Raw genomic sequence first — 27,545 nt, 5'->3', positions numbered from 1 at the left:
TTTAGTAGCTGCAGGGGCGCGGCCGGAGTTGGTGAAGAGCGGCGGCGGAGCTTGTCGGAGCAGAGGAGGGAGACGGCGACGTCGGGGGTGATGTAGGGGGTCCTGGCTCGAGCAGGTGGTCGGGGAGGACGGGCTCGACGCGGCGGAGCTCGTGGACACGTCGGGGAGGGGAACGGGGCTCGGTGGCCGCGTGAACGACGGAGAACGGCGGCGACCGCGTCGGGCGTGGGGAAGGAGGGAGCGGCGTGGATCTGGGGGGGGAAAGGGAGAGGCGCAGAGGCCGAGAGGGGCAAGTGGGAGGGATGGGCGGAGGCCAAGGCGTCGGGGCGGCCTTATCCTCCCCCGTCGCCGGCGAGGTGGTGCGGCGGGGACCTGCCCCTGTTCCGACCCCGGTCGGGGGAACAGGGAAGGGGAGGGCGACCCGGGGAGGTGGGCTAGGCCGGCTGGGCCTGGGGTCGACCCAGTTGGGCCAGGGTCCAGTGGGGGGGGCTTCTCCTTCTCCTTTTTTTCTTTGTTTGTTCTGTTTTCTTTTGTATTTTCTTTTTATTTATTTATTTTCTTTTCTGTTTTATTTCAATTTAATTTATTTAGGCATTTTATAAAAATATGTTTTCTTTAGTATAATTACCCTTGTAATATTTGGCATGGCCCGAACATTTTTGTTTAAATTTTTGAAAACTTTTATTTTCCACTTTAAATTTAATTGAAGTTTGAATTAGGAGTTTGAAAAGAAATGTGATTCCAATGTGATCAAGCCCTGTTTAGCAACATGATTAGCTTAATCACAGAGAGTTACTGTAGCATGATTCTCGGGGTGTTACATGCTTGGCCTTGGCGACGGCCGCGACGAGGACGAGGGCGAACCCGCCCTTGCACTACAAGAAATATGTCAACTTGTGACCCTCACTATTGGCCGCTGAAAGGTCATAGTTTTTCATTTGCGACCTTTTTGTGACCAAAAACAGAAGGTCAAAAGCTGGCGGTCGTAAACTGAAATTAGCCCCGTAGGATCCAGCGTGGCAAGCTGACGTGGATAAGAATCAGCCCGGTCTAGTTCGGTGTTTTACATGGGCCGAGCCCAACAATTCAGCCTTTTTATATTTTTTCCTATTAATTTTAGTCAGCCACATGGGCCAGGCCCAATATTTTGGCCTTTTATCTTTTTTTCTGCCAAATTATGCTTAACCAAATAAGTCCAGCCCAATGTTTTTCAGGCTTTTTCTTTCCTGGGCCTTGGCCTTTCCACATTCATTTATTTTCGTTTCATTTTTTACCTAAAATATTTGTCCAATATAATTTGATCCTTGGCCTCTTTAAGGTCCAACTCCAGCCCATTTAACGAACATTTTCAAACCAGTTTGAATAACAATATGAATCACCACCAATTAGCTGAACATTACAAAAATATCTCAAAACTCACATTCTACAAATTTCCATCACATTCGTATTTTATACAGATCCAAGCAACCTACAACATTACGTATTCAAGCATTCAACTGCTGAAATACTCTAGAACAGGAAAGAATAAATAGAACTATCTAGTGCTTCACAACAAGAAAACATGTAGTCTGCTTCTTCAAGTACCGCTTCTTCCTTAGCAATGACAGGCTGATGCAAAACATCTGGGCATTCAAAAGAGAACAAAAAGTATGTCACTGATATAAGAAATATTACACGAATACTTTTAAAATAAAAACTAAAGGCACATGAGATGGAAACAAGTAATTTGAGATGGAAAGTTAGCCAACAGAATTTATATAAAAGATCTTTTTGCAATACAATTATCTTATGTGTACATATGAATGACACCCAAGTAATTTGAGATGGAAACAAGTACATCTAGCAATCTAACATGTATAGTGGCACCAGCAAAAGAGCAAGACACGGAAGAATTTTAGCTTTACATAATGTTTACAAGAACAGGACCCTGATACAGGATTTAGCTTGTCCTCAACACTGTTAACAAGGTACTGAAAGTAGCTATGTGCATCAGCCTCACCAAGTCTTATCATGAATTGGTTGCTTTTAAAAACTATACTATATTTCTGGACAGCAAACTAAATAGACGGCTGCTCTCAAACCGTACACCCAAACAACGCAAATAAGTACTCTATGGAAACCTTATAACATGCTTTACAACTCATATGTAGAGGCCAACTTGAAATTATGAGCATAACGAACTCGTTTTTCAGTTAGAAGCTCGCTGTCCAAAACTGTCAGGTAGTGCAGTTTTTTAACTGAACCAAATTCAGTTTACACAGAGGTAAGGAACTACTTCAAAAACTGAGGTAAGTAAGGAACTACTTAAAAAACAGAGGTGCTAACTATGTTTACACAGAAAAACTGTACTATATTTCTGGACAGCAAACTAAAATAGACGGCTGCTCCCAAACCGTACATCCAAACGAAGCAAATAAGTACTCTACGGAAACCTTAGAACATGATTTACAACTCATATGTAGAGGTCAACTTGAAATTATGAGCATAACAAACTCTATCAGAAAAGCGTATAAATAGATTCAGACCAATTGGTAAAGCGTATAAAATGAAATTTCCGCCGATTCAGTAAAGCGTATAAATAGATTCAGACCAATTGGTAAAATGAAATCTACTCCATGAGATTTAGTCAACTTTAGGGAGCATCGCAGATTTAGACCAATATTTGCAAGCATGTAAATACTGGTTCAACACTAGGGAGTACTGACTTTTTGTGGCAGCAAGAAAGCAACTCAATTTGGCAAGCAGTGCAATGCCAAGTGAATTTAGTCAAACATGCAAGTGAATTTAGAGTAGTAGCACTAGGGACTAGGGACTGACAGCAGTAGCACTAGATTCAATCAAGTGAAAGTGAATTTAGAGCAGCAGCAAAATCAGGGAATGTGAGAGAGGTAGAGGGAGGCAACCATGAATTGCTGCTGCCCCATGGTTGGGTATGTAATTGTCGCCGCTCCTCCTTGTGGATGCCGAGGTCGGAGACGCCGGATCCGTGCGGGCATCCACCTCCCATCCGCACGAGCTGAAGCAAACCATAGCAGATGAACATCATTTAAACAGCAATGAACATCATTCAGATGCTTTAGAAGCATAACAGAGTGAACATCATTCGCATGCTCTTCAGTACGATATCTCAGATTTTTCAACTAAGCAAAACATGCATACTGTAACACTTCAGTATGAATCTGGGCATGGGCGGGCGTGGGTGGGTGGGTGGATCCGTGGAAAAGGGGGTTTCCATGGGTGGATGGACGAGATGAGGAGGGAGGTCGGCCGAAGGTGGGGATGGGGCCGGAGACGGGGAGACGAGGTCGCCGGTGGGGGTGGGGATCGGCGGCGGCGATGGAGATTGGAGAGGAATCGGGGGTGGGGAAGAGGAGCACTTTGCGGGCAGCTTCGCGGGGCTCCACTCGTGAATCTGGGCATGGGCTCGATCTTGGGTCAGCCTCGACCTTGTCTACGGTGAGGTTCGTCGACGGTGGCGGTGGGGGTGGGGTTGGGGGCGACGGCGGATCGAGATCTAAGGGAGGGAGATGGTTGGAGGCGGCGGCTGTGGATGCGTAGGAGCGGAGCTCTAGGGTTCGCGCAAGAGGGAGAAAGGCTGGATGAATGAATCGATGGACGGATGTTTACTGCGGTGGGCTGCATGAATGGATGGATGGATGGATGTTTGCCATGTCACTGATCCATGCCACAACAGATTGCACCAATCATAATTCAGCTAGTGTAATTTTGTTTTTTCCTTCTGTTTTCTTATATTTTGTACCCTCTTATACTGGATAAACATTCAACATATTACCCGTTTATATAAATTTTTCAAATGGCCCAATATTTTGCGCATTTGCGTATCTTGGGACGACAAACAATGTTGATTTGAGGGGTTTTCATTTTGTTTTCACAAAAAATCATTTTTCAATTTTTGGAGTGCCAATAATCGGTTTTTTGTGAAGAACCTACCATATATTTGTTGCAAAATGGTACCAAATCATTTTTCTAAAATATTTGGCTATATTTTACGCACAATTGACCAAATGGTTGGGTGTTAAAAGATTTGGTCCACCTCTAGTAAAAAAGACAAATTTCCACCGATTCAATAGGAAGCGGCTAAAATTTGAACTGCAACTGCCTCATAGTTTGCTCTTTATTTTTTTCAAAAATCATTTGTAGGTACATAAGTATCTATTTAATGAGAGAAACACCAAAAAAAATTCAAGATTCAACCACTAGCTAGGAACGGTCATGCCCGCCGTTTTGACTGCATTTTGAAACGGGCATAAAAATTCAAAAAAAAATCAAAAAATTGGAAAAACTTCGCATTGTGTCATTATATGTGACCAAGTTACCAGGAAAAATAAATAACTTGTGATACGACAATTCTTTTAAAAAAGTGTTCTCAGAAATGAGTTAACGTGTGTGAAGATTCATGGCTTTCAACCCAAATGATCAATCTTATGGCCACATTCATGGCATAGTTTGTTCAAATGATCTCATATTGTGCACAAGGGTGCATATTGGAATGGCAAACAATGTTGCCTAAGGGATTTTTCATTTTCTTTGGACGAAAAAATCATTTTCCATTTTCCGAGTGCCCGAAATGAGTTTTTTTGTGAAGTACCTACCAAATAATTGTTGCAAAATTGGACCAAATCATTTTTTATAAAATACTAGGCCATATTTAATGCACAATTGACCATCACGGAAGTGTCCACTTCCATGACGATAAATCGTGCATCACAGAAGTGCTTTCGTCAAGGGTGACCGACACGTGGCATCCACCATAACGGAACACCGTTAAGCTATCGGGTCTGGTTTTGGATCTGATAACCCGTTAACAGCCCCGACCAATGGGGATTTTCCACATGTAAAATCATCATTGGCTGGAGGAAACACGTGTCGGCTCACCGTTGGGACAGATGTCATCCGCTCATTGGACCGAAGGCGCCTATGATACGACGACACATGGCACGGCCCAACAGAGGCCCATTCCTGTGAAAAGGCCGACCCGTTTGACTTGGTCTAAAGGTGGCGGGCCGGCCCACGAAAAGCCTATTAACGGCTTGTTCGCATATATCCCATTTACAACTCGCTAACCCAGGGCCCGTTACGCCCTATCCGAATTAGGCCCAGTAGCGTCATCTGGGCCGTCCAATATGATTCAGCCCATTTTAACTTCCGGCCCATGTGTGGCCCATGACTTCTTTCGGCCCATATGAGGACCTTTGTAACTCTTGGCCCATTAACGGCCCGTGGTGAAACTGGCCCGTAATGAACAGTGTATCACTTTATACCCATTAACGGCCCGTTATTCCATTGGGCCGTTTCCAGCCCAAGTTATCTTTCGGCCTTCTCAGGGCCCATTGATTCTTGGGCTCATTTGCAGCATTCGGTTACATACGGCCCGTTACTGTCATTTTCTGCTTGTGGGCCAAATTCAGCCCGTCGTTACAGTGGGCCCGTTTGCGGACCGTTAATACGTTGGGCCGTTTTCATGTCAAAAAAAACCCGTTGGGCTGTTTTCATAGAGTTATCAAATACGGCCTATTAACGGCCCGTTATGGTCCATGAATAGTACGACCCATGATTGGCGAAATGATGATACGCCCCGTAGAAGGCCCATGGATCTTACGGGCCGTATGAGGCCCATGGATAGTACGGCCCGTAGAAGGCCCATGGATCGTACAGCCCGTAGAAGGCCCATGGGCCCTACGGCCCGTAGAAGGCCCATGGACCCTAAGGCCCGTATAGAAGGCCGATGGATCCTACGGCCGGACGAAGGCCCATGGATCATACGGCCTGCAGGAGGCCCATGGTTACAACAGTCCGTGTGTTGCCACGATTATTTTGGCCTAGTTACCAAAAATAGGCTATTGTGGCCACTAGAAAAAAACAGAAAAAGAACTGCAGTGACTACGAGCAAACAACTAAACAAGAAAATAAGGAAATAAATAAGCAAGCAATTAACGCTAGCCTATTACCGCTATTACACATTCTACATCCACTGGGCATCAAAGTTCGCCACCAGTGCAAATATAGGGAACAAAGCAGCACATTACATACACTGACCGTCAAAATTGGCCACCAGTGCAAATAAACGCGACAGCAAAACAAGAGCATAACTGAAACAACTTCAAAACAGCTCAAGAAACGTTATCCTGGGTATCCACCATGCTGGCAATAAGCTTAGCAAGCTGATTAGCTTTGTCCTGTTTGGCGCTAAAATCCTCCAACGCTTGCTGTTGCACCAGAAAGTATGCATCTGAATGCTCCAGGGACTTCCGCAGTCCTTCCACTTCTTGTCATAGCACAGCTGATCGATGTCTTTCAGCTTGTAGTTGAGACTCAAGAAACCGAACTGATTCAGACAGTGAGTTTGAATAGCTTGTGCAAGCGGTAGTGGCCAGTAACTCGAACACTAAACCAAGACAGGACTTTGGGGTTGTCTCGCTGTCTTCAAGATAGTCTTCCTTAGCTGTTTTATCAGCTTTGTTGGAGACCAACAAGGATGTGTCACTATCCTGAACCTTATCTGCATTACTTCCTTTACCATTGCTTAATAAGGCACTCTTCCCCAATATTCTGTCAGCATTCTAAAAGAAGAAACAAGCAGACACATAACAAGTTTAGCATGTACTAGTATATGAAACTCATTTCGGTGAACCAGTTCATTAGTAAGGTGGACAGGATTAAACTACCAAGTCTTCTATTGCCAAGTACTAGTACATAATAAAAGCATCAAACAAACATATATCTATGTCCTATGGTCACTGCATTGTCTTGCCAAATCAAAATAGAGACACGGTTCAAATCATATCAGTTCAAGACAAAGCAGCAGTGAAAGAATACAAAGCGTGGGAAACTACACGGCACAACAAGATTTCAGATGGGTACCACGGGTCTACATGTACAACAACACTATTGGCTCTGTTGTGATGCTAGTAATGTGCATGATATGAAAGTCAACTGTATACACAATTGAAATTGAAATCAACAGAGCTATTGATAAGAGCAAACCTGTTAAAGAAACATGCGTGAACATACCTGCTGCGCCATTGGAGTTTCGATTGGATCCTTCAATTTAAAAATAAGTTTGTATGAGTAAATACAGTGATACAAGAGCAAAGCAATCATAGTTAAAAAAGGCGCGCCTAAGCGAGCGCTTAAGCGCGCCTAGGCTCTAGGCGTTGGCAAAACGCATTGCGCATAACTATGCATAACTGCGCATAAGCATGCGCTTTGGTCAGTAAAGCGCAAGGCGGTGGCAAAACGCACAATTAACACCTAGCGCTTTTTTGAACTATGATAGCAATGGAATCTTAAATTAGAACAATTGTTCTTCAGGTTTAGGCACTTGTTCTACATGAACAGAGTACAGTAAGACACAAGAATATAATACTTAAAAATAGAAAATGAGCTCATAGACCTTACCACATTCTTGGTTCGGGACCAGTACAGAACAAGGCGTTCCCAGTCATCGTCCAGTAAATGTGTCTCAGGAGAACGTAAGGGAATTTGATGAGTTTCTTTGCCGGTGAACTACGTTTTCTTCAGGTAATTCCGATACTGCCACCAAGCATTCTTGAAGATAGCATAGGTATTAGCACAGGTTACCTCATCCTGAGTTTCCAAATCGGTCCTTCTCTATAGAGAAAAATGGGAAAATTTCCTGTATTATAACCATCATGGAGGTAGGATGTATGGGACGAAGCAAAGTAATTGCCATGAATAACATTACTTACACATAACTCCTGGACAAACACCTGCAACTGGCATTTTCCTTCATCTTCAGTATAATATTTCCAAGATGGGAAGATATGCACATACGATTTAACAACATCAAATGCGATAGATGCTAAACTACGACTAGCTGGTTGTGCTTCCTCCACAGGAATAGGCGTACTAACTGGTGGAGTTGGGGTTCGCCGTGATAGTACTGGCCCTTTGGGCACTGGAGCTGCCTTACTAACTGCTCTTGTTTGGGAGCTCTGTGGTGGAGATGGTGCTGTGTCAACAGGAACTGGGTTACTATCGGCTGGGGTTGGGGTTAGATTGGGTGAAGCTGGTTCTCTGTCCATCGCAGTAGGGGTACAATCTGCGAGAGTTTGGGTTATGTGTGGTAGGGCTGGTTCTTGTGCATGTACAACTGGGGTGCTATCTCCACCAAGAGGTAGCACTGTTTTATTTGAAGACCGTGTTTTTAGTCCGCTAGATACTGGCATCACCCGCTCCAATTCAAATGGCTGATAAACAGGAAACATAGTTGAATGTAGAGACATTGTATGAGCGACAGATGCAATAAATAGTGTGGAAAAAAAGAGGGCATGAATAGTTGACATGTATATTGTTTAACTAAAACGGATAGCATGACATAATTTCACATATATGATGTCTATCTAAACTGGATAGCATAGCATAACATAATTCAAAGATATGATGAATAACTAAACAAGATCGCATGACATAATTCACCGACATGTTATCTAAGTAATCAGGATCGCATCATTTAATTCACATATGTGATTTATATGCTAAACAGAGGGCATTCGATATGATGTCTGAACTAAGAACATGGTGTTGAATATTGTGTATATGATGTCTAAACTATGCAATGCAAGACACCGTATGCATGATATGAGCAGTATAACCGTGCCAAGTTAGAGCATACACCTCAGTGGGGGAATAGGACTGGTCATCTGTCTCTGAATCCATCTCTGAGGAGCTATCGGGACCCAACAAGAGATCTGCTTCGACAGGTAGCACTGTCTGCTCTGAAGGCCTTGTTTTCACTCCAGATTTTTCCATCTCCCACCCAAATGGCTGATTCACAGGAAGAGTAGTTTAATGTACAAACATTGTCGACAAATGGAAATGTAATGAAGAAAAGGATGGGCAAGATATCATTCAAATATATGATGCCTGGTTAAACAGGATGGCATTGCACATTTCACATATATTATGGCTGGCTAAAAGACATGAGACTGCATAATTCCCATATATGATATAGAAACTAAATAGGCGGCATTACAGAACATGTCTAAACTAAGCAGATGACATATATGATGTCAAAAGTAGGCACTGCAAGGCAGCATATGCATGATATGACTAACATCATCATGCCAAGGTAGAGCAAACACCTTGGGGGGTAAACAGGAGTGGTCAGCGGCGTCTGAATCCGCCTCAGAACAGATATCTTCCTCTGGATTACAATCTGGAGAGGGGTGGGGAGGGTTTGCCATTGAACCCACCATGGAGCGATGTCTGCATGACATTGTATTGCCACGCAAAACTCTTCTCTTTTTCTCTACATGTTCAGCATGACTGTGTACAATATCTGACATGCATACGAAAAAAATATGGTGAGATTATGTAAGGAGAGCATGCAGAAATTTAGAGTGATGGTAACAACCAGTGGATCGACATTTTTTCGTTGAACCAAAATAGCCCTAATGGATCGACGTGGATGTATAGTAATAAGTGATGCAACAAGTGTACAACCTCTTTGCCGTAGCCGTGTCGACCTCAGCATCATTGGGTTGGTCGCTGAACCAGTTGAGGCAGAGGTGGCTATCGGAGGTGTGGAGGAAGATCTGAGGAATCTGTAGATGGCGTCCAGGGCACTGCTCTGTTGTGATGGATCGTTCTGTCGTTGGAGCAGCTCCGGTGAGCCGTAAGACGTCAAGGCTGAAGCAGCACAAGACAGACATCGTCAATCTCAAGTGGGATTCTAATAGCATCTCCAATAGATGATGTAAAATGGATGTAAAATTAACATCACCAAAAACCACTTGACTACAACAGATGAGGTAAAAACTGTTGACTCTAAACTTAACTGTCGAAACTGAAATTTACTGTGGAATCTGAATGCTACTGTCGAAACTGAACGCAATGGTAGCAGAGAGGCACTTGACATGTAGTTTAGGGAGGGCCTGCAGTTCATCTTCAACCTGCATCCCCCCTGAGCCGCCAGCCACACCGGCCGAACCGCCGGTCCCAGCGCCGCCTCGCCGCCCCGAAACAACTCGCCACCGCCGCCCCGGCCAGCCCTCTAGGCCCCCCGCCCCCACCCTGAACCCTAAGATACATAGTGGGGTACCTCTCCGGTGAGCCCCCGTCCCCGCTGCGGGTGGTTCTTCCTTAACTCCGGCGAGCCCCCCAACCCCTGAAAATCGACTGACCCAAAAGTCGATTCAGTCGACTGAAGTGTGGCTTAATCGGAGCAGAGCAGCAGCACAAGCGAGGGGGAGAGCAGCAGCAGCAGCTGGGCGAGCGAGCGAGAGATGGAGCAGCAGCAGCAGCGCGAGCGAGCGAGCGAGAGCCGGAGCAGCAGCAGCAGATCCGGCTGGTATGGCCGCCGCCGCTGAAGGGGCCTCGCACTGGGGGAGAGCCGCCGTGGAGATGTCGCCCGCGGCGCCGGCTTCAAGGTAGCCGCTCCATGGGGGTGCGGGATGGAGCACCGTCGGCGCCGGGAGGTCGAGTTAAGGAGAAGGTGCGATGCGATGAGTGTACAACCTCTTTGGTGGCGCCGAGTAGGCCTCGGCTTCGTCCGAGGAGTCGGTGAGGATGCTGCGGTTCCGGTGGAGCAGGTTAAGGCGGTGCTATGGGGATGGAGCAGCCGCGATAGACGAGGCGATCGTCGGAGCAGCTCCTTGGAGGTGGAGGACGGGGCGGCTGAACCGGCGGGACGGCGAGATGGACGACGGATCCTCATCCGGGGAGGTGGACGAGGGACGTCGAGCTGTTGCGGTGGACGACGTCATCGGGGAAGAGGCTCCGGCTGGGCAGCGGTGACGTGGCGGACGGAGGAGGGCGGGGTTTCGCGGCTGGAGCGCAGAGGTTATGGCGGCCTGGGATTTCGAATGGCGAAAAGGGGGCGATGGGAGGGGGTGAAGCATGACTTAGGGACGCGCTTGTCCAAAATGTAGGGTGTGTTACAAAAGTACCCCCCACCGATTTGAACTAGCGGCCCTTTCGGCTCAGGGTTAGAAGGGGGATTCGCGTGTCGGGATTTGGCAGCTGGAGGGAGTTTTTGCGCGCGTTGTAATTTCGGGATAGCAAGGCGCGGGTTATGAAGGCGCCAGTTTTGGGAGCACGATATCTGAATTTTCGGGATATAACAAGACGCGGGTTGAATTTTAGGGACAAGACTAACGTGTAGTAATATTGTACTTGTACGTACCAAATCAATTCGCAGTTCCCTCAACCAAAAAGAAAACGAAAAAAATAAAACTATTCACACCACACAAAGAGAGAGTCTTGCCCCGTTTTACTATACAAATGCTATTCAAAGCTACTCCCTCCTTCCATCTATATAGGGCCTAATGCGTTTTTCGATGCTAACTTTGACCAAATATTAGAGCAATGATATATGACATGCAACTTACACAAAGCACACCGTTAAATTCGTCTGTGAAAGGTTCTTTCAATGATATAATTTTCACATTGTGCATGTCATGTACTATTAATCTTGTCAATAGTCAAAGGCAGTCTTAAAAATCTCATTACGCCCTATATAGATGGAAGGAGGGAGTATGAATCCATGTTATGTCCGATTAAATTTTTTCACTTCCTGTATAATGCATGTAACCTACTCATACCAACATTTTAGTGCATTCCAAATTTCTATACTACCGCTGCAATTCGAACTAAATTTGAATTCGTTTCTCTATTTCAATAAGAATCTACAATCATGATTGTTGCCAACTTCAACCATCATAGTTTCCTTGCTATCCGCCAGATATAAATCGGACGGCCTGTGATGCAGGATGGCAGGCACACCATCATCAACAACTCCGTTTTTTATAAGAGTAGAGATAAAATATATTAAATGTAGTATAACATGTTCATAACCACACCATGCGTATCACCGTTATATATATTCACACATGCGTCGGTTTGAAACACTATGATAAATTCTTCAAATATCCGAATTCACTTTTTATAATGAAGTATATATGATCTCTATTCGTCTTTTACACCCACACAACCCTCTTATCTTTGTAGCCAGTGCTAACTTTCTCTTGTGCATGCACACGCCCGCATCCCTCTCACCCTCCCTCAGCATTCTCTAGCTCCATCGCGCAAATTCGTCTTTTCACTTTAGGTCGTTCACCCACGGTGTGTGTAGGCCCCCCCCCCCCAGCTCCTTCTTTACGGCACACATCGATCGATATGCCTCTCTAGCCAGGTGTGCCTAGCACAAACACAAGCTTCCCCTCTTCTCTTGTCACCGTCCATGCCTCACTCCCACCACTCTTTTCATCATTCTCGTACTCGCACACTCCTCCCCCCTCGATATAGTATGCCTCTCGTACCACCTCCTACATGCGTCCCTCTCTCTATCCTTCTCCTCGTGCCTCATTTGCTTCTAACACACACATGCATGTATACCGATCGATCTCCCAACATATACCTAGATCGACTTTAACTACCCCCCCCCCATCGATCGACGTACCTCACAAGTTATGTCTCTCCTTTCTCTAACAAAGGGCGATTGATCTTCCTATGTAGTTACGTCTGCTTACCACAGCCACAGCGTCCCCCCTCATCATTCGTGCATGCCTCCTGACCCGCCTCTCACACGCACGTGCACAGACAACAAGCAGCCATCTCCTCTCTTATTGATATTGCGGGCGTGCCCTCCGTTTGTCTAGCAAGCCTATCCCACCATTTGTTAGAAGCAACTCCACTACCACCCCCTCCAACACTCTAGCTCTGTCTCTCTCCCAACCTTATTCCTCTCCTGCACATATGCATGGATGTTGATCGATGTCCCTTAATACATGAGGCAGATCGATCTCCTTAATACATGAGGTAGGCCTCTCTCCTCCTCCACACATATACCAGCCATTGTACCTCTATAGTTAATTGGGCCTCCCTCTTCCCCCACCACACACCGATACTCGAGCGCCGCAGGTAGGTATCCATGCCACAGAGACAAACTGCACATGTCCCATCTCACGTTCCAGTAGGCCGGCCACTCTATATCTTTGACGTGGGCACACACAAATTCGATGGCACTCTTTATCGATCGCGCGCGCGCACACACACACACATCATCCCTCTCTTCGATTCTATGGACATCTCAAGCCGATGATACCTCCACTCTCTTCTCGTGGATCGCCCCCTCTATATATATGTTATATCCAGGACTCTATTTCACACACATTGCATATGTTACATTTTTTGATTGACCCCCCCAAAAAAACACTCAAGAACCCACACACTATATCTCTCTAGGTTTGTATCTCTCTCACACAACCCCACGTAGGTGGTGTACGTATACAAGAAGAGAATAGGTGCACCGTGCACATACTCACGCTTCGTGCCATCCCACACCAGCGCGGGTACACGGTTGTAGCGACCCGACCCGAATGGATCAAGTCTCAGTGCTTAAGTGTCATCCCTGGATCGGTATGCTGACACACACAGTACTCGAGGATTTATAACAGAGGTAAATCACATGCATAAAGTAACGTAAATACCATTACCTCAATCCAAATAGCGGAAGTAACAAGATTGTGGATTCCCATCAACACCAACGGCAAAGTTGAGTGTAGAAATCGTAACCCTAACGAATCACTTACTCGTCGTAAGATATCCTGCAACATGAAACGTTGCAGCCCGAAAACGGGTCAGCACATGGAATATGCTGGCAAATTCACACCATAGAGAAATGATGAACAAAGGCTATCACTGCATGCATATATGGGTGGTGGAAAAGCTCTATGGTTATAATGTTTTTGCGAAAGCCAATTTTTCCCTACTTCAAAGGAATAAATTTTATTTAACTATCATGGTGGTTGTGAAACATTGAGATGGTTGACAGCATCTCAATCCCAATTAAGTATCATCATTAACCCAACAAGATTAATTAAAGTAACATGATGAGATCAACGGGATAATCCAAGAACTAGATACTCAAGTTGTCCATAACCGGGGACACGGCTAACCATGATTAGTTTGTACACTCTGCAGAGGTTTGCGCACTTTTCCCCACAAGACTCGATCGCCTCCGCTTGATTCTCCACTGCATGATGTTTGAGAAACGGATGACCGAGACACAGTCTTTCAGAAACAATCCCTCTTTACTCTGGATGGACCGGTACACCTACTTTCCCCTACATCTGCTAGCCCACCTCTTCAAGAGATCATGTGACCTACTCAACTATGCTAGAGCCCATAATAGCTTGCGGCTGCACACGGAAGTTTCTAGCATGAATAATCTTATGATCCCTTTGAGCCTGGGTGGCGGACCTTATAAAATCAGACAACACTGGGTTCTCCAGGTGCCTCAATCCACCCAGATGTGAGTTTTACTTGCCACCTTAAGTTGAACCATTAATAAACATCTCACATCTGTCATGAATATCTCTCAAACCCATCCACGTCTACGAGCATAGCATGGCAATAATAAATGCAACGTAGAAGTAACTCCCAAGGGTTTGAATAGAAAACAGGTAATAGGTACTACCTCAACTACTTCCCAGCTCCCACAATTTAATCAGATCCTAATCATGCAATTGTTTGAGGAATAGATCTAATGCAATAAAACTGGGTATGGAAAGTATGATCAAAGTGTTACTTGCCTGCAATGTTGATGAAGATGATTCGCACTCAAAACTCTTGATAGATCTACTCGTCACACTCCGGTCAATCTATCGCAAGCAAGCAATAGTAACCACACATAAGCAATCACTCAAAAGATCGAGAAGAACGAAGAAGACGATTCGGGAAACATCAAAACCAAGCAAATAACTCTTGCAACATAAAACAATCTCTAACAGTACCAAAATTATATGAATTTGGCCTTATCAGAAAGTTTAGGTCAAGAGCTTCGATTTGCAAAAAGAATCAACTAAATCGGAGTTACGAAACTTAAGTTATGAACAAAAGAAGTTTGAATACAAATCTGTTTGAATTCAAATTTTAAAACTTTCAAAAACATGTTTAAGTTGTTTTAGTGGATAGAGGGGATCATAACGAAGAAGTGGGCGTTGGTTTCAGCTAATTCCGACTAACGAGCAAAAAGTTATAGTCGTTTGAAAAACAGGGGCTAAACGGTAAATAAAATCATCACAGATAGGTCCCTGGCGAAAAACTAAAATAAAAGAAAAAGACTAAATAGCGAACGTTCGTTTATAGGATCTAAACAGTGGACGTTCGCTGTTTAATAAAACCTAAAAAAACAGAACTAGGTTTCTTAATAAAACCAAAAACGAAAAAAAATAAATAAACCGGGGCGGTTCACGGTTTATACCGGTTCGAGGGAAATTAACCCAAGGCGGCGGCTACTCCGGCGAAGTGCGGCGGTGAGGCGGAGCGACGCGGCGGCGGCGGCTCGGGTCCGGCGGCTCCGGTGGTCGACGAGGCCGGCAAAGGGGTCGGGGAGAGGCGGCGCAGTGCGGCGGAGCCGATGGTGGCGACGGCGGTGGTCCACGGCGACGGGACGAAGCGCGGCGGCGGCGGCGGATCTCGTCGGGGCGGGTTCCGGCGAGGGCGGCGGTTACGGCGGGGAGGAGGAGAGAGGGGTCGGGGTGGCCCGGTATTTAAGGAGAGGCGAGGCGTGAGGCGAGGCGTGGAGGAGGGGGCGGGGCGTAGCCGAGCCGGACTCGGTGGCGTGTGGCGGCGGGAGTCGTCCCGTGCTCGGGGACGAGGCGGACGAGCAGCGTGGGCTGGGCCGTGGCCTGGCCTGGGAGCTGGGCCGGCCCAGTTGGAGGGGAGGGTTTTTTTTAAAGAGAAAGAATTTATAAAAACAAAAGAAAATGAAAATATTATATAGGCATATAATATATCAAAATTTTCAGAAAAAGATTACCTACAACATGAACATTTTTGTAGAGTCAAATAAAATCCACAAAAATTTTAATAAATCAAACAGTGCTGCTGCCTTAATAAAATCCAATAAAAATCATTTTAAAATACTAAAATGATTTCAAATTTATTTTTCTCCAATTTTCTGATGTAGGGAATCATTTTACCCTAATTTCTGTATATTTTATTTTTGGAGAAAAATAATTTGAATAAAACTCAAATAACTCCAATATTGAAAAAATAATTTCAATGGGACTTTGAATATATCCTTTGAAACTCCCAACTCATATTTCATATGTTTTGAAGAAGTCATTTTATCTTCGCTCGTGAAAATCATTGAGTTGCATAAAGTTTTAGAATTGGAAATATTCTCAAATGAAATTCAAATATTTTCAACTCCCCTTTTCATTTAAATAAATGGAAGAAGTCATGTCATCTTCTCTCCAGAGTTTTGTGATGAAAAGAATTTGAATTCATGGAGACCATAAAAGCAAAATGAAAATTTGGGAAAGTGCTTTTATTCCCTCTCATTTAACTTTCAAAAGATTTCGAATTCCACTCACTTTCAGTCAATCAGTCAAACAATCAATCCAATCTATCTGTTTACTATAACATTCCAAAATTTAGAATTTTGGGATGTTACAAACCTACCACCCTTAAAATGAATCTCGTCCTCGAGATTCGGAGAGGCTAGAAAGAAATAGGTTAGGGTTTGGGGGTCTCCTCAAAATCCATCGATCATCTCAGGGGTCTGGGGTGCTACCACCCTTAGAAGCATGGTTACGGTTCCATCAAAACTCGTATACTCCATCCTTGTTGTTGACAGTGTCAGTCTTCTCAGATTCTCAGTATAATTCCTTCTCTGGGTTCTTCCGGTAGTGGCATAACTTTTACCACAATTCTTCTGTCCTTTCATCTTGGTAAGGTTCTTCCATGACTGGGTCTTCTTAGCTGACGAGTCAGGCGCCAATACTAAACAACTATCTATATCTCATGGTGGTCAACAATTTACGGTTTCTCCTGCAGGAAATGGGTCTGGTTGATCCTCACCGTATAACCTACGATTGGCAAGAACTGCCGTGTACAAGGGAAACATTCTTATACCATTCTAAGCTTCAAGCAAGGTTTGATCGTCGTCTCTCTACTATAGGTAAGTCACTCAGATTTACCATCCCGTATAGCAAAGCGAATAATAAGAGTAAGTCGGTATGGTGATCAATCCATCCCGCACCCAAATCATTACCTTGTATATGGTTTAGCGAATCTCGCATTCTAACACTCGGTCATCCTCGCAAGCATTGCAGAATTTCTCTTGTCGACGAACCAAGTTCGAATAAATCCATGGATTCTGCAAGCCAAACAAACATCTATCGTTCCAACCCTCAGGTTTTGCGTAACTCCTATAAGATCGTCTGTCGATAAAAATCGTAACTTCTTCCAGGGTCTTCCCTTCAACAAGAGTGTGCTTGCTTCTTGGCAGGTCCTGGGGCCTGCGGGTTATGGCCCATCTCATCACTTGTAGTTCCTTGAACTTATCATCGGGCAACTGATCCTTAATCCAACATCCAACTTCCTGGTATTCTTAAATCCATCCAATTGTACTGTCTTCCTTCCTTCTATTGGCACCACTAGGACATGATTACTCAGGCTCATCATGGAATTTCCATTGGTACATATTTCCAACATCATACCTCCTTTATATCCAATAGTAATTTATCTCTTCATCCTCGGGGGATATCCCACATACCGAGATAAAACTTAAACTTATGAAGTCCATACTCCACTTCGTGGGACATCATTATCCTTTCCAGGGTCAAGCGTCCTTACTGGGGAATATTGGCCATCTCTGCATGGCACTTCTTCAACTGGGAAAGGTGAAACACATCATGAACTCATGACAGTCCTTCGGGTGACTCCTATTTGTTGGCCACTTCTCCCATACGTTCCAAAACTCGGTATGGTCCTACAATTCTCGGGGCTAACTTTCCCTTAACTCCAAATAGTTTAACTCCTCGCAGGGGGAACACACGAAGACATGCTCTGTCTCCAATTTCATAGACTACGTCCTTTACATCCAATAATACTCCATACCCTCATATTCTTGGGGTATCCAACATATCGAGATAAAACTCATACTTATTTTGTTCGAAATCCACTTCGTGGAATATCATTACCTTTTTCCAAGGGTCAAGTTTCCTCACAGGGTACTACCACCTTTAAAATGCACAATCTTCCATAGACCATATTTCTCATATTCCTCGAAAATGGTCAAAATCTTTCTTCATAGAGTAACAACTCATAAATTCCAAATCAATACCAATGATGCTAACTTAATTGATTCTCAAATATTACAATCTCCTTCATTCCATTACATGCCTCAATCCGACACCTCACTAATAAAAGAAATGTCCACACTACTACTACTATATTTCTCGTTGCACTCAACTATTTATCACAAGTCTCCGTCTCCTTGGGGCATTCTCTGGCAAAGTGCCCTGCTTCATCACAACGGAAACATATTACTTCTGACATATCTCGAGGTTTCCTTGTGATTATATAGCCTCCTGGGGTCCTCATCTTCCCTTTTGGGCAACCATTGAAGTAGTGTCCTGAATTTTTGCACCTGAAACATGTGATATGACTCAGGTCTTTCTTTGTAGAAATTGGGTTGTTCCTGGGATCCAATCTACTTCTCTTCCTGGACTTCTTCCATTCCAATCAGGGCTTTTATTTCCTGTGGGTCATACTCTACTTCCTCTGTCGGGAATTCTACTAAATCCCCATTCAGACAATTTTGGGAGATGTGTCCTTCTTCTCCACATGAATAGCATGACTTGGTGCAGGGTTTAATTGGTTCTTCTTTGGGTGTGTCCTCCACCTCTTCCTTCATCACAGATTCCTCTAAAATTTCCATGAAGGCTCTTTTCATTGCTTCTTTCTTCTGCTGGACGGTCCTTTGTACCATGGGGTAGATGTGACACTGAGCAGGGTAGTGGGTAGTCCCTTCACACAAGAAACAAGTGATCTTCCTAGTTGGGCATTCTTCAGCTGGGTGACTTCCTTCACAATTAGGGCATTCATCCTAGTGTTCCTTATGGTTGTGTCCTATTTCTCCACAAGGCTTGTATGCACAAGGTTTCTTCATATCCTTTCCATAAGGCTTCAATTTCTGGGACACAAGACGAGATCTTTGTAGAGTCCACTTAAATTCTTTCCAAGTGGTTACTTCTTGCCATCCATTGATGGTTTGGTACATCCTCCACCAAGTAGCAGCACCTCTTTCAAAACATTGAAGAGCATGCCAAGTCATATCCCTTCCGACTATAGGGTTATTCTTCATGTGATCCTCCATGTTCTGAATCCATCGGTCCGTCTCCAATTGACTCATCGGTCCAGAAAATACAAGCTCATCTCCATTCATCCTCTATTGGATCCATGGGTTTGGGGTGGGATAAGAGAGGTCGAGAGGGATGCACACAATACAAACAATAGTTTTGAAAAGACAGATTTTTATTGTGGCTGTCGGAAAAACAACAAACAAATGACAGCTCACAAACGTCGCATCTAACGTAGGTATAATAGGGATTTGGTCTTCTAAAGGTCAATAAATCTTCAAAGTCGCCAAACTCTTGAAGTCTTGTTAATGTCTCCGATGGCTTCTTGCAATCATGCTTGTCCTTCTCAAGTTCTTTTGCCAAATCATCTCTGCTGACGCGAAGTCTCTCGTGACGTCCTTTAATATTTCTGGAGTTGCGCTCCAACTTCTGGGTTTTAACATCCTTGACATGAACCATGATCCTATTGTCCTTCAGCTCCTGGCGAGTCTTCGTTATCTTGAGGTTTTGCTTTCCCTGCTTGGCTACTTTCAGTTTCTGGGTTCTGAGTTCTTCACGAAACACTTCTTTGTCAAATACAGCTTCCTGAAGGTTCATCTTTAAACTTCCTGATGTAATGCTCCAGACCCTGGTGATACACCAGCTAAGGTTAAAACTTCGTCTTGCTGATAGGTGCTCCATCAGTTTTCTACCATCCAATCCCTCCATGCATCTGCATGCTTAAGTCCGCACGGTGACAATAGCATAAGCGGATGATAACATCATGGATAGCCGTGTTTATGCCCATGTTACTGCCATGAGCTTTCATTCCATAACTGATATCTCCTGTCTTTGGGTTTTCTTGACAAAACTTTGAGTTTCTAACTCTCCATGTTTTGGATCTTTCTCCGATACACCTTGATCTCGGGCATTGACGGCTTCCATAGTCTGCCAAGTTCCATAAGGGTAACCTTCCTAGGTCATACACATCTGGCAATTTTTCAGAGCCTTCAAATTCTCCCAGTCTTCGGAATCTTCAACCGTTGTAGTTTCCATTATCATAATGCACGGTAAAATCCTCTTCATTCCGAATGGTCTTAGTTGTCAGATATTCCTGTACTTCTTGAAGTGGTCTCATCCATCGAATCTTCGAGTGGTCAAAAGGGGAAAGGGGTATGGTCTCACTAAAAGGGAATATTTGAATAAGACTCAGAAAAGGAGAGAGGTAAAAGATCTTTTTGAAAAGGAAAGTTTTGGAGAAAATCCTTCCTATGGGATTGCCAGTTTCTAGGGTCACGTCCTACAGTCAACATGTGCTGTGATACCATCTTGTAGCGACCCGACCCGAATGGATCAAGTCTCTGTGCTTAAGTGTCATCCCTGGATCGGTATGCTGACACACACAGTACTCGAGGATTTATAACAGAGGTAAATCACATGCATAAAGTAACGTAAATACCATTACCTCAATCCAAATAGCGGAAGTAACAAGATTGTGGATTCCCATCAACACCAACGGCAAAGTTGAGTGTAGAAATCGTAACCCTAACGAATCACTTACTCGTCGTAAGATATCCTGCAACATGAAACGTTGCAGCCCGAAAACGGGTCAGCACATGGAATATGCTGGCAAATTCACACCATAGAGAAATGATGAACAAAGGCTATCACTGCATGCATATATGGGTGGTGGAAAAGCTCTATGGTTATAATGTTTTTGCGAAAGCCAATTTTTCCCTACTTCAAAGGAATAAATTTTATTTAACTATCATGGTGGTTGTGAAACATTGAGATGGTTGACAGCATCTCAATCCCAATTAAGTATCATCATTAACCCAACAAGATTAATTAAAGTAACATGATGAGATCAACGGGATAATCCAAGAACTAGATACTCAAGTTGTCCATAACCGGGGACACGGCTAACCATGATTAGTTTGTACACTCTGCAGAGGTTTGCGCACTTTTCCCCACAAGACTCGATCGCCTCCGTTTGATTCTCCACTGCATGATGTTTGAGAAACGGATGACCGAGACACAGTCTTTCAGAAACAATCCCTCTTTACTCTGGATGGACCGGTACACCTACTTTCCCCTACATCTGCTAGCCCACCTCTTCAAGAGATCATGTGACCTACTCAACTATGCTAGAGCCCATAATAGCTTGTGGCTGCACACGGAAGTTTCTAGCATGAATAATCTTATGATCCCTTTGAGCCTGGGTGGCGGACCTTATAAAATCAGACAACACTGGGTTCTCCAGGTGCCTCAATCCACCCAGATGTGAGTTTTACTTGCCACCTTAAGTTGAACCATTAATAAACATCTCACATCTGTCATGAATATCTCTCAAACCCATCCACGTCTACGAGCATAGCATGGCAATAATAAAAGCAACGTAGAAGTAACTCCCAAGGGTTTGAATAGAAAACAGGTAATAGGTACTACCTCAACTACTTCCCAGCTCCCACAATTTAATCAGATCCTAATCATGCAATTGTTTGAGGAATAGATCTAATGCAATAAAACTGGGTATGGAAAGTATGATCAAAGTGTTACTTGCCTGCAATGTTGATGAAGATGATTCGCACTCAAAACTCTTGATAGATCTACTCGTCACACTCCGGTCAATCTATCGCAAGCAAGCAATAGTAACCACACATAAGCAATCACTCAAAAGATCGAGAAGAACGAAGAAGACGATTCAGGAAACATCAAAACCAAGCAAATAACTCTTGCAACATAAAACAATCTCTAACAGTACCAAAATTATATGAATTTGGCCTTATCAGAAAGTTTAGGTCAAGAGCTTCGATTTGCAAAAAGAATCAACTAAATCGGAGTTACGAAACTTAAGTTATGAACAAAAGAAGTTTGAATACAAATCTGTTTGAATTCAAATTTTAAAACTTTCAAAAACATGTTTAAGTTGTTTTACTGGATAGAGGGGATCATAACGAATAAGTGGGCGTTGGTTTCAGCTAGTTCCGACTAACGAGCAAAAAGTTATAGTCGTTTGAAAAACAGGGGCTAAATGGTAAATAAAATCATCACAGATAGGTCCCTGGCGAAAAACTAAAATAAAAGAAAAAGACTAAATAGCGAACGTTCGTTTATAGGATCTAAACAGTGGACGTTCGTTGTTTAATAAAACCTAAAAAACCAGGACTAGGTTTTCTTAATAAAACCAAAAACGAAAAAAAAAACCGGGGCGGTTCACGGTTTATACCGGTTCGAGGGAAATTAACCCAAGGCGGCGGCTACTCCGGCGAAGTGCGGCGGTGAGGCGGAGCGACGCGGCGGCGGCGGCTCGGGTCTGGCGGCTCCGGTGGTCGACGAGGCCGGCAAAGGGGTCGGGGAGAGGCGGCGCAGTGCGGCGGAGCCGATGGTGGCGACGGCGGTGGTCCACGGCGACGGGACGAAGCGCGGCGGCGGCGGCGGATCTCGCCGGGGCGGGTTCCGGTGAGGGCGGCGGTTGCGGCGGGGAGGAGGAGAGAGGGGTCGGGGTGGCCCGGTATTTAAGGAGAGGCGAGGCGCGGAGGAGGGGGCGGGGCTAGGCGGCGGCGGGGCGTAGCCGAGCCGTACTCGGTGGCGTGCGGCGGCGGGAGTCGTCCCGTGCTCGGGGACGAGGCGGACGAGTAGCGTGGGCTGGGCCGTGGCCTGGCCTGGGAGCTGGGCCGGCCCAATCGGAGGGGAGGGTTTTTTTTTTAAAAAAGAGAAAGAATTTATCAAAACAAAAGAAAATGAAAATATTATATAGGCATATAATATATCAAAATTTTCAGAAAAAAGATTACCTACAACATGAACATTTTTGTAGAGTCAAATAAAATCCACGAAAATTTTAATAAATCAAACAGTGTTGCTGCCTTAATAAAATCCAATAAAAATCATTTTAAAAATACTAAAATGATTTCAAATTTATTTTTCTCCAATTTTCTGATGTAGGGAATCATTTTACCCTAATTTCTGTATATTTTATTTTTGGAGAAAAATAATTTGAATAAAACTCAAATAACTCCAATATTGAAAAATAATTTCAATGGGACTTTGAATATATCCTTTGAAACTCCCAACTCATATTTCATATGTTTTGAAGAAGTCATTTTATCTTTGCTCGTGAAAATCATTGAGTTGCATAAAGTTTTAGAATTGGAAATATTCTCAAATGAAATTCAAATATTTTCAACACCCCTTTTCATTTAAATAAATGGAAGAAGTCATGTCATCTTCTCTCCAGAGTTTTGTGATGAAAAGAATTTGAATTCATGGAGACCATAAAAGCAAAATGAAAGTTTGGGAAAGTCCTTTTATTCCCTCTCATTTAACTTTCAAAAGATTTCGAATTCCACTCACTTTCAGTCAATCAGTCAAACAATCAATCCAATCTATCTGTTTACTATAACATTCCAAAATTTAGAATTTTGGGATGTTACAACGGTGGAGCTCATTTCTTTACGAAATGGCAGCCCACGTGCTAATTTGAACGCCTGTAGCGGTTTTTTACCTAGGGAGGTCGTGTACCACGCGTGCACGAAACAAAGTTCGACTTGACGCGTTGCCGCGTTATTTTTAAATAAAGTTATAGTGCTCAGTGGCACGTACACAGAATATAAAACGATTTTTATGGAGAAAAATGTAGTCCGCTCACTGGAGCCTGCCTGCCTGGTTTGTCGCTCTTCAGAGTATCTCACACAAGGCTGCGGTGGCCTCTCTCTCTCACCGTTGGTCACTGATCCGGCCACATCCCGTACGCCGGGGGAAAGGGAGGAAGTGCATCGTTTCTCCGTTTGACGGCGCCGAGGCAGCACGTCCCGATCTGCGGTACACGCCGTTCTCTCTGACCAAGCTCCGGCGCGGCAGGGCCTACGCCACCTGCTCGCAGATTCCGCCCGCCGCCGCTCACCTAGTTACATCCCGACGACCTCTAGGTATCCCCTCCGGCCTTGCTCCACTGCCCGTCTTCCCACGTCGCTGCATGTGGATCTTCCATAGTTCTTTGCCCAAAACGTAGCTCGTCCGGCGTACTTTCTATATTGCATTCTCGTCCTCACACCGTTTTAGACAAACACAACCGTGTTGTTATCTTCCCTTAGGACAAGGAATATGCTTCTTTTTTGTCATCGCATGTGTCATCAACTGTTATTGGCCAGTAATTGTTTCCTTTCTACTCATTGCTATTGCGACCTTTTGGTGAACTGCACAAATCACTTTTTTCTTAAGAGTGTTTTGTGCAGTTGTACTAAAATGTCACACGGGCAACGTCTCTACATTTCAGTGCGACTTCACAAAGGGAGATTGGTTTTGCTCTATCCTCCTCATCCAACTCCGAGCCTAATCTTCTCCAACTAGTTAGTCTTAAGAGAGACTGCAAAGGTGACCGGCTTCTATTTGTGTGTTTATTGTTTCATCAGTAGTCCACTATTATCGTAATCACACTTAATATCTTTGGAACAGGGACGCTCAGCTCTATTTTAGTGGAACTGCACAAAATGATCGGAATGTTGCATGCTCCAGACAGCTACTTTTTTCCCAACATGCCTTGTTGATTTAGACAGAGCTGGGGGGACGTTGCTGCCAATGAAAGCATGGATCAATTTTAATTTAACACCTTCTCACAACTCTGTCTTCAGTTGTGATGTAATTATTAGCTCTGATCTGCTAATAATTGACATGCATTAGCAAGGAAGTTAGTTTTTTATTGTTTCCGAAAGAGCATCGATGGCAAGACACGCGAAACAAAAGCTGAAAGCTCACACCATTGTACAATTTCATGTCGCTGGAAAATTATTTGTATAGTACGTCAATTATGTAAACAAATGATGGAAGCTTGATAGCATTGCCAGAAGCCTCTTCATCATCCGGGTCCATGTGCCATGCACAAAAATATACTCCTTCGTTCCTAAATATTTGTCTTTTTACAAATTTCAAACGGGCATATTTTAGAGTGTAGATTCACTCATTTTGCTTCGTATGTGTACTCCCTCCGTTCCTAAATATTCTATTCGTCTTTCTAGAGATTTCAACAAGTGACTACATACGGAGCAAAATGAGTGAATCTACACTCCAAAATATGTCTATATACATCCGTATGTGCCAGTCCATTTGAAATCTCTAAAAAGACAAATATTTGAGTAGTCACTCATTGAAATCTCTAGAAAGACAAATACTCCGGAGTATATTTAAGAACCGAGGGGGTAGTGCACAACCGCATGGGAGACTCAGCCCGGTCGTTGCGCCGCATTAATAGTGAGTAATGAGCAGTCAAATCATAAGCCCCACCTTTCCCACTGTAAGTTGCTCTGAAGAAGCAACCATCAATACGCTCTTCTTTGAATCCGCTCATACTACTCCATCCGTCACTGTTTATACAGCGCGCTTCAGAAAAAAGAAAATAAAAATTTGTGGGACCAAGGCGACTAGCGATCGGCCTGAAAAATAGCATTGGTAGTTATAGCACGGCGTCTATTGCTAGAGGGAATAATGCGTACACACATGCATGCAGTGCTTCCACCCCGGGTACACACATGCATGCACTTACTCCACTCCGTAGTAGTACAGTACATGGAGAGAAAATTATGGACTTGATTGCGGTTACCACGCCCTAATTAATTGAGCATTAAACCAAACGCGTCTAAAGTCTCTCTGGTGGTGCAAATGCATTGAGAGAAATGCATCATAATGAAGCGCGCCCTGTAAACTGTGACGGAGGGAGGAATAGTATGAAGGTGCAAAACCAAGTACGCGTACGGCCAGTCGGTGAACGCACCTCCTCTTGGCATATCACTGACATGTGGGATAGGAGTGTGAGCAAACCGATCTCAATTGATGGCAAAGAGCCAACCCGCCGTTCCTTGAGAGAGACGAGGAGCGAGAACACACAGACGGGCTCGCACGGAGGCCAAGATATATTCGAGCATGGTTGGTTGATCGATATCATTCATTACATGTTGGGCTGCCGTTTTCCGCCCTTCTCCGAACTAAACGTGTACTTTATCAGAGATAAAAAAATAAGAGTATAGACGCTCCACCATGCGGTTCTAGAAGTAGTAGTACTCGTAATACTGCGCTTGGCTCTTCGCCTCTTCGTGAACTCGAACAATGATGGTACTCCGCATGTTGGGTACTATAGTGTATGCCTCTGACAATCTGACACCGAATGGACTGATGCATGTCCACCGAGGGTAGGTTGCATTAGTCAAAAGGCGTAAGCGAGCTTCACCTTGTCCTGCAAGCTTCTCCTTGTTCTGCGAGTTGACCGGACACACCAAAAAGTAGTGCTAGTCCATACTCCCTCCTTTCCGGTTAATATGGCTTAATCTTTTTTGTGGGTAAATGAGAGAGCTTTATTCATATATAAGCATTCTTAGGACGATCAGCCAAGACACTGGTCACTAGGAAGCGAGGTACCCCGCAAAAAAAGTAGGAAGCGAGGTGTTTCATCAAGCCAGCTCTCGGCCACATTCAAAGTGCAGCAATCACGGTTCGCATGAAGATGCGCCGCAAGGTTTGCTGACCTGTTTGCATGCTGAATAACAAAAAAGAGGAAATATTACCGAGCGCTACTATTTGTAACAGGATATGAGCCAGAATTAAGCGAGAATTGTGGCGAGTGTTCCATGCAATCAACTTCCATTATCACATGCGAGAACCCTCTAAGAGAACCAAATGTGTTGAAGATTGCTTTATCACATTTTAAAATTATAATAAGAGTGCAGACGCTCCTCCATCCGGTTCCTAGTACTAGTATAGTACGTACCTTTATAGACTATAGTAGTAGTACTAGTAAACTTTGCGCTTGGCTGTTCGCCTATTCGGGAAGTCGAACAATAATAGCACTAGTAGTATAGTGTATGCTTCTGGCAATCTGACACTGAATTAACTGTTGCACATCCACCGCCTATGCGAGGGAGAGCTTGCATTAGTCAAAAGTTTCTCCTTGTCCTGCGAGCCACCGCGCGCAAGCTTCTCCCGTCCTACAACCTTCTCCTCGTTCGACAAGTTGACGGGACACAGCAAAGTAATGCTAGTCCATACTGCCTCCTCGCCGGTTAATATGGCTTAATTTCAAACGAGATAAATACACTGTCTGTCACTGTATATTTGTAAAAATACGGTCAGTGGACTTCATAATACGCTCATTGCGCTCAATATATATATTTTCCGGTGTTTATACGGTCACTAGCTCACCCTGACTGAGTATGTGTGTGCATGTACGTGTAGGTTGAGCACTTGAGCGTGACCGTGTGTGTTCCGTCGTGTGCTCGGACATGCATGCATTAGGGCGTCGCGCACGTTTTTGCGTCCATGTGTATGTGTGACTGTTGCATACACGTAGGGGGAGTACGTGTAGGGGCCACTAAGGAGCAGTCAAATCACACAGTAAGTTAGTCGGGAGAAGCAACCATCATTTCACTCTTGAATGACACG

The 27,545-nt window shown here is 44.3% G+C and overlaps 1 long non-coding RNA gene across 1 annotated transcript; it reads right to left on the bottom strand.

The window, feature by feature from the left end:
• Positions 1-1,345: 1,345 nt before the first annotated feature.
• On the bottom strand, positions 1,346-4,784 carry LOC141027880 (uncharacterized). The gene is made up of 2 exons (XR_012189883.1): positions 2,904-4,784; positions 1,346-1,622 (listed from the first exon to the last, which is right to left on the bottom strand). It is a non-coding gene; the product is annotated as an uncharacterized lncRNA (long non-coding RNA).
• Positions 4,785-27,545: the final 22,761 nt, after the last annotated feature.

The sequence above is a fragment of the Aegilops tauschii genome, chromosome 7 (assembly GCF_002575655.3).
Source record: "Aegilops tauschii subsp. strangulata cultivar AL8/78 chromosome 7, Aet v6.0, whole genome shotgun sequence".
Lineage (NCBI taxonomy): Eukaryota > Viridiplantae > Streptophyta > Magnoliopsida > Poales > Poaceae > Aegilops > Aegilops tauschii.
This window is presented reverse-complemented; position numbering and strand designations above follow the sequence as displayed.